Consider the following 14,603-nt stretch of genomic DNA (forward strand, 5'->3'; position numbering starts at 1 on the left):
GGCTTGTGGGTACTTCCCAGAGGCGCGCGTCCTGGCCGCGGGGGCTGCGCGCAGCTCGGGGCCGCGCCCGCCCGCCGAGGTCGGGCAAGCGGCCACGCAGCCTCGCGTCCCCGCTGACGGAAACGGACCCTGCCGGGCGGATCGTCCACATGAGCTGCTTTCCGAGCGGCAGCAGGTCGGGTTTCATGTCATGGCTGACTCGGTGCATTGTGTTCAGGATCGCAAGGGCTTGGGCAGCCCGGCGGCGCGCGCGAGCGGTTTACGGGTCCGCAGGGAGGCTGCTGTCCCCGCAGCCATCTCGGGTCTGTGGTCCGCTCCTCTCGGCCCCCAGGACTCCTGCCCGGTCTTCCTGGCAGCTCAGACTCGGGGCGGGGGGTGGAATAACAGGGTCATCCGTCTGTGGGCCATTCGAGGACCGGACGGACCCCCTCGGCTCGTCACCCGCCATTTCCAACGGGCCAGAGACGAAGAGGCCGCACGAGTGGTCCGCGTTTTAGGCTCGTGGTTTCCGGTGGGAACACGGGTCCCTCTAGGACGGCTGGGCCGAGGTTCGCACCTCCGAGGTCCGTGTGAAGCACTGCCCACGCGCTCCTCGGGAGGGGGCCTCCGAACAAAACAGCCCCGCCTGCGCTCCTCACTTGGCTCCACGCCTTTACGATTCAGTCAGGGTCCGCTATTAAAAACAAAGGCTTCCCAAAAATGTCCATCCGAAGGGAAATCCAGCTCTTTGGTGGGGGCCTGGCTCTCGTCCCCCCTCAGAACGTCCACCAGGAGGACCGTCTGTGGGAAGAGTTCTTTTCTCTCAAGGAGCACACTTGAAACATGATAAGACTATCCTGAAGCCAGACCGGGGGCTCATTCCTGTGAATCCTAGCTATTCAGGAGCTGAGATCTGAAAATATGTAGCAGGGTTTTTGTTTATTTTTGCCCAGTCCCGAGGCTTGAACGGAAGGCCTGGGCACTGTCCCTGAGCTTTTGTGCTCAATGCTAATGCTCTACTACTTTGAGCCAGCTTCATAGTTAATTGCAAGCAGAAATAGATCTATAGCTTATTAAGTGCTGGGGAAATATCCCCAGGTATAGATACCTTCCACGGTAAGGCTAAAGGTTGTGTCTACAGGTTTCTATTAGCCAGTTCTAAGACAGTTCCACAGGGTATGTGTAGCGGCTGTGGTACTCTACCGTTAGAACCGAAGGACTTGATCGTGCCCTTAGTTCAGCCTAGCCATCCCCAGGCCAGAATCCTCACTAGAGCACACCCTGTGTCTGATAACTAGTTGGCCTAGGATACGAGGCTGCCCCGTCCCTGTTCCAGCTAACTCTAAATGACTGTTCAAAAGTTCCAAAGCCCCCTGGATTAGTCAATTGCTTGTAACAAATGACCCCCATATTAGTTAAAAATGATGGGCATTCATTAGATCCTGATAATTAAATGTGGATCAGGGACTCGGACAACTGCATAGTTCTGGCTCAAAATCTAGGTTGTTGGTGTCTGGATGTTGGACAGGGCCATGGTCTCATGGAAACAGTTGGCAGCACCTCACCTACCAAAGGGAAAACCAAGGCACAAGTTGATGAATGTAGACACTGGCAGCTACCTGTTCTGACTCTAGAGTTGACCCTGGCAATATACAAAAAACTGTGATACACCTGTGAAAGACTATTACTTGGGTGCAGAAGACATGGAGAGATCTCAAGTAAAAAATGCACAATTAAGCTGGGTAAGGTGGCTCACGCCTGTAATCCTAGCTACTCAGGAGGCTGAGTTCTGAGGATTGAGGTTCAAAGCCAGCCCAGGTACTAAAGTCCATGAAACTTTTATCTCCAATTAACCTCTAGAAAATCACAAGTGCTGCTGCGGCTCAAAGGGTAGGGTGGTAGCCTTGAGCTGAAGCGCTCAGGGACAATGCCCAGGCCCAGCAATAGGGTGGCAGCCTTGAGTTGAAAAGCTCAAGGGCAGTGCCAAGTCCCAGAGTCCAAGCCCCATGACAGACAAAAAAAAAATTACACAATTAAATGCCAGTGGCTCACACCTTTAATCCTAGCTACTCAGGTGGCTGAGATCTGAGGATTGTGGTTCGAAGCCATCCTGAGCAGAAAAGGCCATGACCTTTTCATCTCCAGTTAACCACAAAAGGCCAGAAATGGATCTGTAATTCAAATGGAAGAGTGGTCCCAGGACTGGCACATGCACAAAAATATATCAAAGAGCTGCCAACCAAAAGTGAAAGCAAGCATGGTTCCAACAGGATAATCAAAGACAATCTTAAATTAAGGAATAGAGGACAGTTTCATAACCAGGTGATGAAGATAGAACTTTATATTGCAGAACAACTCAGTGAATCCATTTGCTAGGTCAGCCTGAACAAACTAGTTTATAACAGCAGATGCTCCTCTCACACTTCTAGCAGGTGCTACGTTGGGTCCTTTTAAGGACTATGAGGGAAAGTTCTGTTTTAAGCCTCTCTCATTGGCTGTCTTCTCTATTTACTAGGTCACATGGCACCACTCATGTTGCATTTGTGCATACACTAATGAAGTCATTTTATTTTATTATCAGGGTAAGGTATAGAGGGGCTATTACAGTTACATTTGTAAAGTAGTGAATATATCACTTATGGAACATTGTTACCTCTTCTCATTTGTATGTGTGTTGGGGGGGGGGGGTGGTCTTGGGGCTTGAACTCTGGGCCTGGGAACTGTCCCTGAGCTCTTCATCTCAAGGCTACCACCCCATCCCTGAAACACAGCCCCACTTCCCATTTTCTTGAGGTTTAATTGGTGATAGGAGTCTCACATTCCTTAGGTTCCTCAGTGCCCAGGCTGGCTTTGAACTGTCATCCTTAGATCTCTGCCTCCTGAGTAGCTAGGATTACAGGAGTGAGCCACCACATCCATCCCTTCCCATCTTTTTCTCCCCCTTTCCCTCCTTCTACCTCCTCCCAAGTTGTAAAGTTCATTTCCAACTTATTGTCTTGTGAATATCACTGTTACACTGGTATGAAATCCTTTTTTTTTTTTTTTTTTTTTTTTTTTTTGCCAGTTCTGGGCTTGAGCTCAGGGCCTGAGCACTGTTCTTGGACTTTCTCAAGGCTAGCACTCTACCACTTGAGCCTCAGCACCACTTCTGGCTTTTTGCTATGTATATGGTACCGAGGAATCGAACCTGGGTCTTTGTGCATGCTAGGCAAGCACTCTACCACTAGGCCAAACTCCTGGCCATGAATCATACAACTTTCTAAAGTCTGACTGAGAGTCAGAGCTTGAGTTTGTCTGGAGCACAATTTTAAGTAGAATATGTAGCAACAAAATGTATGTAACATTAGACATGATGAACAAATGTAGCAGTGGTTCTCATTAGACCCCATGTTGAAAATGTGGACAGGAAGAGAAAAAGAAACTGGGAGAGAACTGAGGACATTGCCCAAAAAGCAATGTACTTACGACCCTATGTACGAATCTGTAACCCCTCTGTACACAGCCTTTTTAATAATAAAAACATTAGACATATAAAAAGAAATGGACTGAGAGTTAGTAGGAGATGTTAACACAGTATTAGAGATGAAGTGGTTAAAAAAAATAAAGGTATGGGCTTGGAGCATAGCTTAGTGGTAGAGTGCTTGCCTAGCATGGAAGAAGCCCTGGGTTTGATTTCCTGGTATCACATACTCAGAAAGGGCTAGAAGTGCTGCTATGACTCAAGTGGCAGAGCTCTAGCCTTGAGAAATCCCAAGGACAGTGCTCAGGCCCTGAGTTCAAGCCCTAGAACTGGCCAAAAAAGAAAAGAAAAGAAACATTTTACAAAGTAAAAGGTATAATTAATAAATAAAAGAGAATCCCCCAAGGGTGGGGTACCTTTCAGGAGAAGTTTTGGCTGGGGCAAGGTGATGCTTAAAACATGTCTAATGTGGCTGGAACGGGGTGATAGGGCTTGGGCTTTGCTGCCTGTTGTGCTTAGTGGGTGCTTAAAGTCTATTACAGGAGATAAGTATACATAGTAGGATAGGATTTTTGAAATACAAGCTAGAGGGTTTTGTTGTTCTTAATGTTGTTTTGGTACCAGTCATGGGGCTTGAACTCAGGGCCTGGGCTATATCCTTGAACTTCTTTTGCTAAAGACTACTGCTCTACCCTTTGAGCCACAGCTCCATTTCTGACTTGTTCTATATGGTTTGTTGGAGATAAGGGTCTCAGACTTTCCTGCCTGAGCTGGCTTCAGACCTCAGTCCTCAGATCTCAGCCCCTTGAGTAGCTAAGATTATATGCATGAGCTACCAGCATCTAGCAAGCTAGAGTTTATATTCTTGTTTTCAATTCCTTATAATGCCTGGTTGGTCCTCCCCAACTCTCCCTCCACTATATTTATACCCCAAATTATAAGACTGTGATAAGGCCGGGAGTTTGGCCTAGTGGTTAAAGTGCTTGCCTAGCATGCATGAAGACCCGGGTTCAATTCCTCGGTACCACATATAGAAAAAAGCTGGGAGTGGTGCTGAGGCTCAAGTGGTAGAGCTCTAGCCTTGAGAAAGTCCAAGGACAGTGCTCAGGCCCTGAGCTCAAGCCCAGGACTGGCAAAAAAAAAAAAAAAAAGACTGTGATAAATAACATTTTCCAATTAAAAAAAGTTTGAAACATGCCTGTTTCTAGAAAAAGGGCTATAAAGAGAAGGAAGTAGCAAGTGGGGTGACACTGTTCAAAAAGAAATGTAACTTGACATATATAACTGTAACCTCTCCATATCACTTTTACAATAACAATTATATGCATACATACAGAGAGAGAGAGAGAAAGAGAGAGAGTATAGCACCTGGGATGGGGCCCACTTGAAAATGGAAGTAGAGAGGCTGTAAGAAATAAGACAGGACCATCAGCCTAAGGACAGTAGAGTGGAAGAACCTACAGAAGTAAGTCATGGGTAGGCTCAGCCAATGAAGGGCTCAGATTAGAGTCATCAATCTTGTAGGTTGTCATGGCCACTACGGAGATAGGATGGAAAGCTGTTCCACTTGGGACACTGGCAGATACCCAACAAGCATATGGCATTTTAGGACTGCCTGCCTTTCTTCATTCCCGGTACAACACTTCAGGAGAAAAGTGAGGAGAACAGGGATGTGAAGGGAGAATTCTAAAATCCTATTAACTGAGTTCCAATGGCACAGTACGATTGATTCCCACCCCTTGTACTCAGAATAAATGTTGCCAGGTAAGTAAACTGGATTAGTTTATAGTGTAAAGAAGAATGGTTTTCAGCCATTTATGTATTGTGTTGATAAATTTTGAAATAGCTATATATACAAAAATCAATAGGCCTTTCTATTTACAGCAGTAACAAGTTAGGAAATAAAACAGAAGGACTGTATTCTCAATTGTAATAAAAATATAAGGTATTTAAAGTAATTTGAATGGGACATATGCTTGAGTTTATGAGCAAAGTGACAATGGCCACTTAAGCAATATAAAACATGAAAAAATTGGGAGAGATTTTCAGCATTTCTCATTAGGACATCTGAACATTTTAAAATATCCCCTTGTAGAAAACAAGATGAGAGGAGGGGTTGGGGGGGAGGGAAATGGGGACAAGACATGTGAAAGGGTATCAATGTATGGGAATTAATGCATCATCTATCTGGCAAATATCATGTAATCCTCCTATTAATTACAATAAAAAATATATGAAAAAATATCCCCTTGTATTAAATTTTAATTCTAATTAGTTCCTCTCAAAAATCTCAGTATAGGGGCTGGGAGTTTGGCCTAGTTGTAGAGGGCTTACTTAATATGCCCAAAGACCTAGGTTATATTCCTTGGTACCACATACATAGAAAAGTTGGAAGTGGTGCTGTGGCTCAAGTGGTAGAGCACTAGCCTTGAGGAAAGCCCAAGGACAGTGTGCTCAGGTCCTGAGTTCAAGCCTCAGGACTGGCAAAAAAAAAAAAAGTATCAGTGTAATTTTAACTAGAAAATTAAATGAAATTGTATTAACTTCTTCTGAAAAAACAAAGTGTTTTACAATGATATGTCTTTTTTTAGAGTTGATATGCTAGATGTGGCATGTCATATTTATAATCTCAGCGGTCCGGAAACTGAGGCAAACCTGGGGCAATATAATGAGACTTTCTCAAATTGAAAAAATAAACATGTAACAAGAAAGAAGCTATAAGAAAGTTGCTGAGATCTGAGGATCAAGGTTCAAAGCCAGCCTGGGCACAAAAGGACCTGAGACTCTTATCTCCAGTTAACCTATAGAATGGGAAGTGGAGCTTGGCTTAAGGGTAAGGTGGTAGCCTTGAGCTGAAGAGCTCAGGGACAGCGCCCAGGCCGAGTTCAAGCCCCATGACCCACAACAACAACAACAAAAGAATTAAAGTTATATCATTATGGCATAAGATCTATGGTACAGAACAGATATCTCAAGACAGGTTCCATATATTAAAAGGTTTTACTTTATATATATATATATATATATATATATATATATACTGTTAATACATAAGATTTTAAATATGGCTGTGCATGGTGACTCACACCTGTAATCCTAGCTACTCAAGAGGCTGAGATCTGAGGATTGAGGTTCAAAGCAAGCCCGGGCACTAAAGTCCACTGGGGTGTTGTCCCTGAGCTCTCCAATTAACAACCAGAAAACCAGCAGTGGCCCTGTGGCAGGAGCCTTGAGCTGAAGAGCTCAGGGACAATGCCCAGGCCCAGAGTTCAAGTCCCACAACTGAGAAAAAAAAAAAAAACGAAACAGATTTTAAATATGATAAAAAGAAGATCACAAATCTATGGAGAGCAGAGGATTAAATATTAGACTAAATAGTTTGATATTTAGAAAGAAAACATATTTAGATTTTGCTCTCAGACCATAAAAAGAAGAAGAAAAAGAAGAGGAGGAGAGGGAGAAAATTGAAGATCCCTAGTTGGATTAGAGTTCAGGAAATGATGAAGGTGAAGACTTACTGGGAAAGGTAAAAGATATATACACAGGGCCGGGGGTTTGGCCTAGTGGTTAAAGTGTTTGCCTAGCATGCATGAAGACCCGGGTTCGATTCCTCGGTACCACATACATGGAAAAAAAAGCCGGAAGTGGTACTGAGGCTCAAGTGGTAGAGCTCTAGCCTTGAGAAAGTCCAAGGACAGTGCTCAGGCCCTGAGCTCAAGCCCAGGACTGGCAAAAAAAAAAAAAAAAAAAGATATATACACATGCTTAGAGAGTGCCTTAAATGATACAGCATCTACCTAGCAAGTGCAAGGTCCTAAGTACAAATCCCAGTAATACCACCACCAAGGACAAAAAAATCTACAAGAGAAGAACTACTGAAGTTCTCCAAAAGGTATGAACAGAAGACCAGTATGGTGGCACATATCTGTAATCCCAGCACCTAGGAGGCTGGGGTAGGAAGATCGGTTAATAAGATCAGTTTTTGCAGCATAACCAGACACCATCTCAAAGAAAAAGGGGGTGGGGGCTGGGAATTTGGCCTAGTGATAAGATTGCTTGCCCAGCATGCACAAAGACCTGGGTTTGATTCCTTGGTACCACATACATAGAAAAAAGCTGGTGCTGTGGCTCAAGTGGTAGAGCTCTAGCCTTGAAAAAGCCCAAGGAGAGTGCTCAGGCTCTGAGTTCAGTCACCATGACTGGCAAAAAAAGAAAAAAAGAAAGATTTAAGGAGCTGGGAGTTTATCCTAGTGGTAGAGTGCTTGCACAAAGACCCGGGTTCAAGTCCTCAGTACCAGATACATAGAAAAAGCTGGAAGTGGTGCTGTGGCTCAAGTGGTAGAGCTCTAGTCTTGAGAAAACCCAAGGACAGTGCTCAGGCACTGAGCTCAAACCCAGGACTGTCTAAAAAAAAAGAGAGAGAAAGAAAGAAAGAAAAAAGCAAAAAATAAGGAAAAAGACAACAGATTTAAATAGAAGGAAACCATACCATACTCAGGTAGACAAAGTGAACATTAAAAGGAAATTTAATCTTCCAATTTTATTTATAAAATAGTAATGGAATAATAAGCAAGAGATGAATAATAATAAGAGATGAAATAAGGCCCATGAGGACCTGAGGGGTGTGGAGGACCTGGACTGTGTCATACAGGTGATGACACATGTCACCTGTGAGCCCGCTCAAGATAAGCCTTAGAAGGGTGAAGGATAACCTTAGGTATTTTTTTTTTGAGCGGGGTTGTGGGGCTTGAACTCTGGACCTGGGTGTTGTCCCTGAGCTCTTTAGCTCAAGGCCAGCACTCTACCACTTGGAGCCACAGTGCCACTTTGGGTTTTCTGGTTGTTAATTGGAGAACTCAGGGACAACGCCCTCAATCCTCAGGTCTCAGACTCCTGAGTAGCTAGGATTACAGGTTTGAGCCACTGGTGCCTGGCTTTAACCTGTGCATTTGTCTCATACTTTGAGATATCTGAACATCATGTAAAGAGCTAGGGAATGTGATAGAAAGACTGTGCTGAGGAGGCACAGGCAAAGAGAGGCCATGTTCAATATGGAGAGAGGAAGGGAAATGAAGAAAAGTAGGAAAATGGGAACAGAGAAAGACAGACACAGACAGACAGAAAGACAAACAGAGGCCATGCTCAATATGAAGAGAGGAAAGGGGAAGCAGAAAGGGATCAAGGGGGGAAATGGGAAGAGACAGATTGATATACCAATGAAGAGACAGAGACAGGCAGGCAAAGAGAGGCCATGTTCAATATGGAGAAAGTCAAAGAGGGAGAAAGGGAGCAAGGAAGGGAAATGGAAAGAAAGAGTAGCACAGAGAGACACAGACAGAGGCCAGTGTTCCAAGAATGGTCTCCCTGTCATCCCTACCAGAACCCAGAGAATGGATGAATTTCTACCTACCACATGTCAGCAGCTCTAATAACTAGAGGAAGATCTGAAAAGAACCCTCAGCTGAGCTCCAGTCAGCAGACAGAAGTGTCAAGTTTAGGGGATACCCAAAGCCACCCTCAGTTTCAAACCTGTTGGCCCTCACAGTTACAGATGAGTACAGCAAAACCGTACAAAATCATCCAAGGAAAAAGGCAGTAGGGCAGTGGCAGCCATTGTCCTCTCCCTGAGAGATTGGGAGGGTGTGACATGGCTGACACCGATAGATGATAATATATGTGGAGCACTGCCAACTGGCAAAGCTCACTGACACTTGCAGTCTAAAGCTTTTGTTGTGGCTCCACCAGATCGTAATGACTGCTTTCCCTCAAGATTGACCTTGACCCCAAGCCATATTTGGAAGATGACCGTCTTATCACATGACCACAACTTTGGAAATCTCATTGTTAGACAACTTTATCCCACACAACTTTCCAGGAGCTTGAAGATTACCTACTAGAAGCTGAGGGCAAGGGTCAGACCTCTCTTTAGGACAAAATTAAATTCTCTACTATACAGATGTATGCATTCATCTTCAATATTGGAAGCCCATTTAAAAAAAAAAAACATAACACAAAGATCCAATGTCAACAGTCCCAATTTCTATCAGAACTCCAACCTCCTGTATCCAAATGTTAGTTGATAGGATGTAAGTGGAGAGGGTATTTATTGTTCCTGAGATGTATTTGTAAGTGGACTACAAAGAACTGAGGAGTCATCTTGACTTGTAAGACAATGTTCAGTAGAGCAACAAGGTAGAAGGAGCCTGGGACACTGTTGATTGACACGCCCTGCAGAACATATCTATACAGAGAAACCGGTTTACACAAGGAAGCCTATATTATTTTGGGTTTTCTGCTATTTGCAACCTGCCTTTGCCAAAAATTTGCATTGATACAGCTTACATATTCAAATTTTCAGAACTCTGCCTGTTGCTACTAGCTTCCATCTTCCATCCAATTTGTACCAGTGTTACCAAATTCTGCCTGATTTTCCCTTCTGTGATAGCATTTGCCTACTTTGAGTACTTTTTTTTTTAATCCCCAAGTTTTTATCATATCCACACAGTTAATTTTCTGCTCATAGCTGAGGCAGGAGGAAACAGTGGTCTGTTTCATCACCGCATTTTCCATGGTTGATAGGTTTGAGATGTGACTAAACTTTATATCTAAGATTTACTTAACCTAGTTTTTACAATTTTATGTGAAATAGTCTGGCTGTACTTCTTAAAAATTAGTAATAGAAGCTGGGCACTGGTACCTCATACTTGTAATCTTAGCTACTTAGAAGGCTGAGGTCTGAGGATCCAGGTTCAAAGCTAGGCAAGGCAGGAAAATTTGTGAGACTCTTATCTACAATTAACTAGTAAAAAGCTCCAAATCAACAGAAAAAAAATGGCTCTAAGATTCTAAAGTGCCACTTCTAATTGCCCTACCCAAATGACTTAACAATGGCAAAGAAGGCTCTGTGTGTGTGTGTTTATTGTAGAAGACACATGAAAGTTTTCTCATTACTATGCAGTCAAAACCAATGTTAAAATGTCAATACATCTCGATTTGTATCTCACTTTTTCCTATTACAAATAAGAAAATAAAAGAATATGACTAAACTTTACATCTAAGTGTTACCAACCTGGTTTCTACAATTCTATATGAAATATTCTGGCTGTAACTCTTAAAAATTAGTACTAGAAGCTGGGTATCAGTACCTCATACTTCTTAGCTACTCAGAAAGCTGTGATCTGAAGATCCTGGTTCAAAGCTAGGCCAGGCAGGAATGGAGAAGACAACACCCTTCAGCAGGTAATTATTATGCAAGGGACTCTAGCAAGGCCTGGTGACCTCAGTGGAAAAGGATGTCCTCCTGGAATTCTCTTAGGAACCCACAGACTTATTGACATTAGTGCATTTCTTCCCCAACTGAAGCAATCCAAGCTTAAGGAGATCAGCATTGTGCAAGAGGTCACTCCGCTAATGAGCAGAAAAGCCGGACTCAGCATCCAGGTTGGTCTGGTGCCTGGGTCCTAGTTCTTTTTGAACACTCTGCATTCCTTTTATGATGCTTATGGAAGTTTCCTATCCTCTTGGTAAAGGTCTCCAGACAGGTTTGGCAGCACATGCCTATAACCTCAGTCTCTCAAGGCTGAGAGAGAAAGAAGGTTAGGGGTTTGAGGCTGAGACCAGTCCTGAGCTACATAGGCTAACCTGCAGTACTAAGGAGCCAAACCTCAAAAACAACATAAAGATCCCAGGAACTGTGACGACAGCAGTTGGATCCAGCTCCTTCCCGTCTTCCAGTATGGGTGGGTGTGGGGTGGGACTTATGAGAAGAGGGGGGGGCTCAGTACTCAGGGCTTCCTGCTCTTTTTTTTTTCCTTTCCTTTTCTTTCTCCTTTTTGTTTTTTTTCTTTTCTCCCCTTTTTTGGTGCTTGTCCTGCGACTTGATCTCAGGGCCTGGTGAGCTTTTTTAGCTCAAGTTTAGTGCTCTACAACTTAAACCACAGCATCACTCTGGCTTTTTTTTTCTCTTTTTTTGGTGTTTCATTGGAGATAAGACTGACATGAACTTTCCTGCCCTGGCTGTCTGTGAACTGTGATCTTCGGAGATTACAGGGGACAGCCCTTAATGCCCAGCAACGGTCCATTTCCTGAAGATGAGAATTATCCTGTATAGTACTCTCAGCACAAGAAATTTATTTAATGAATAAAACATATAAATCATTGCCTTTCCCCTTAACAATGTCCATTTTCAAATGGCACATTGAACAGACATATGTCTTATATCCATGTTTCAGAACATTATTTAATCTTGCTGTTAAAAAAATAAGTACATTAAATAAAATTCCAGGGCTTACTGAACTAAATTCTCAAGCTACTAGATGCTCTTTCCTCTTTGAGCCATTCAGCTGTGCAGCCGGAAATGGACACAGAAAGAGATGGGGGCGGGGAGCACTTTGCCCTTCTGCAAACTCCCTGGAATGCAGGTTATGTCAGGAAGGCTTCAGAGAATGCCTCCGGAGCTGAGAAAAGTATTTCTGAGGCAGAGAACATGGGCTCTGTAATAGACGCATGCAATACATTCACAGAATATCAAATTTTTTCCAGATTTGAAAGCTGTTGTAATCCACTATTCTATATCTAAGAATTACAGTAACCGTAAAGTGTAAGAGCCCCAGACGGTTATATTTGTAATAAGTCACTTAGTATTGGTCTCACCTTCTCAGCAAAATATATAAAGAATTGTGATAGCTCATAGGTAGAGTTGCCAACAAATAATTTTCTCTTTTAACAAAGATGCAATGATTTTTTTTCACTTAAAAACACAAATCATTCACTTAAAAAAATCATTCACTTAGGACCAGGAGTTTGGCCTAGTGGTAGAGTGCTTGCCAGGCAGGCACGAAGACCGGGTTCAATTCCTCAGTATCATATACTTAGAAAAAAGCCGGAAGTTGCATGGTGGCTCAAGTGGCTCACTCCTGTAATCCTAGCTAATCAGGAGGCTGAGATCTGAGGATCAAAGTTCAAAGCCATCCCCAGCACAAAAAGACCTGAGACTCTTTTTTTTTCCCCATATATTTTTATTATAATTAATAGGAGGGTTACATTATATTCACCAGATAGAAGGTGTATTACTTCCCAAACATTGATATCCTTTCCCATGTCTTGGTCCCCATTTCTCTCCCCCCACCCCTGCCCCTCATCTTGTTTTCTCCCCTTCCCTCTCCAATTTCAAATAACCAAATACGCATATATCCAATATATCAGATAACAAGGTGAAATACTATAACAATATGAGATAACCAAGGGACAGTAAAAGAGATGAAAGATAACATAGTACATTAAGGACAACAATCACTCGTTATATGACTTTTGTTTCTATATCCTGGAGGTCCTTTGATTTAGTGAAGACCTGAGACTCATCTTCAATTATTCCCTAGAAAACTGGGAAGTGGGGCTTGGTTCAAAGGTAGGGCGATATCTTTGAGTTGAAGAACTCATGAACAGTGCTCAGGCTGAGTTCAAGCCCTATGACCCAGAAAAAAAGAATCATTCACTTAGGGATTTTGGCCTAGTGGTAGAGTGCTTATCTAGTCTGCACAAAGACCTGGGTTCGATTCCTCAGAACCACATACCCAGAAAGAGCCAGAACTGGTGCTGTGGCTCAAGTGGTAGAGCGATAGCCCTGAGAAAGCCCAAGGACAGTGCCCAGGCCCTGAGGTCAGGCCCCAGTAATGGGAAAAAAAAATCATTTACTTAAAAATCCTTAACTTAGATCCCAAGGCACAAGGTGAAAGCCAGGCATTGTGGTGTGTGCTTCTAGTCCCGGCCACTCAGGAGGCTAAGGCAGGGAGATCATTTGAGCCCAGAAGTGTTGAGCCAACCTGGGCAACACAGTGAGACACTGTCCTAAGAATAAATGAATGAATGAACCCGGAGCTGGTGGTTCCCGCCTGTAACCCTAGCTACTCAGGAAACTGATGTAAGGATCACATTCGAAAGCAGCCTGGATAGACATATCTAAAGAGACTCTTATTTTCAACTAACTAGCAAAAAGCTAAAAGTAGACACGTGGCTCAAGTGGTAAAAAGCTAAGTTCAAGCCCTTGAGGTCAAGTCCTAATAAGAGTACCCAAAAGAAGAAAATGAAATAGAAGAAAAAAATCAATCCATTTTTAAAATAAGAACAAGAGTTGAGTGTTGATTCCAACCACTCTCCTAAGAAAATTTCTTCCTTTTCAACAGCCTGTGAAATAGAAGTGTGGGCTAGGAACCAGAGACTCACACACACCTGTGATCCTAACTATTCAGGAGGCTGAGATCTGAGGCTGAGGATTCAAAGCCAGCGCAGGCAGGAAAGTCTGTGGGACTCACCTCTAATTAACTGAGAGGGGGGATGGGGACCAAGACATGAGAAAGGCTATCAATGTATGTGAAGTAATGCATCCTCTATCTGGGGAATATAATGTAACCCTTCTATTAATTATAATAAAAATATATGGAAAAAAACCTGAAAGTGGTGCTGTGGCTCAACGTGATAAAGTGCTAGTCTGGGCTCCTTGTGAGAAACTTACCTCCAATTAATCACTAGAAAATTGGCAGTGGGACTTTGGCTCAAGGGGTAGGGCGATAGCCTTGAGCTGAAGAGCTCTGAGACAGCCCCCAGGCCCAGAGTTCAAGCCTAACCCCCCCAAAAAAAATCCTAGAAAAAGAGAAAACTCCAGATTCAGAGTAGATTGGTGGTGATGGGAAGGGCAGGTGACTGTAGTGGACAGGTAGCTTTGGGACTTATGGAAGTGCTAGAAAATGAAGAATTCTAGTTCCTTCTGTAAGTTGTTCCTTCCAGAGGGTTGCAGTTGAGTATGTAAATTATACCTCAATAAGCAGTTTTTATGAAATGAAAAAATAACTTCAAGGATTCTTTCAAGACCAGACCAGTTTGCTTTGAACCAACAGGCAGCCATACCTATGTCATTCATTCATAGGGACCATCGTAGCTGTCAAGTGTGGGAGACTGCTGGCAGGAATGTGTAACCCACCTCTCAATACTCTACCACATCATGCCAGACTCAGTGGTGTTTCTAGAACTTGGACTTGGCCAGGGGTGGTGGTTCTAGCATAGGAAATGGGCCATTTGGCTTACAGAGATCAGAGGATCATGGTTGGACTTCAATCCCAGGCTCTACAAGAAAATCCCCAGACTCTACATGAAAAATAACCAAAGAAAA

The sequence above is a fragment of the Megascapheus bottae genome, chromosome 1, assembly GCF_031878675.1.
Source record: "Megascapheus bottae isolate mThoBot1 chromosome 1, mThoBot2.hap1, whole genome shotgun sequence".
Taxonomy (NCBI): domain Eukaryota; kingdom Metazoa; phylum Chordata; class Mammalia; order Rodentia; family Geomyidae; genus Megascapheus; species Megascapheus bottae.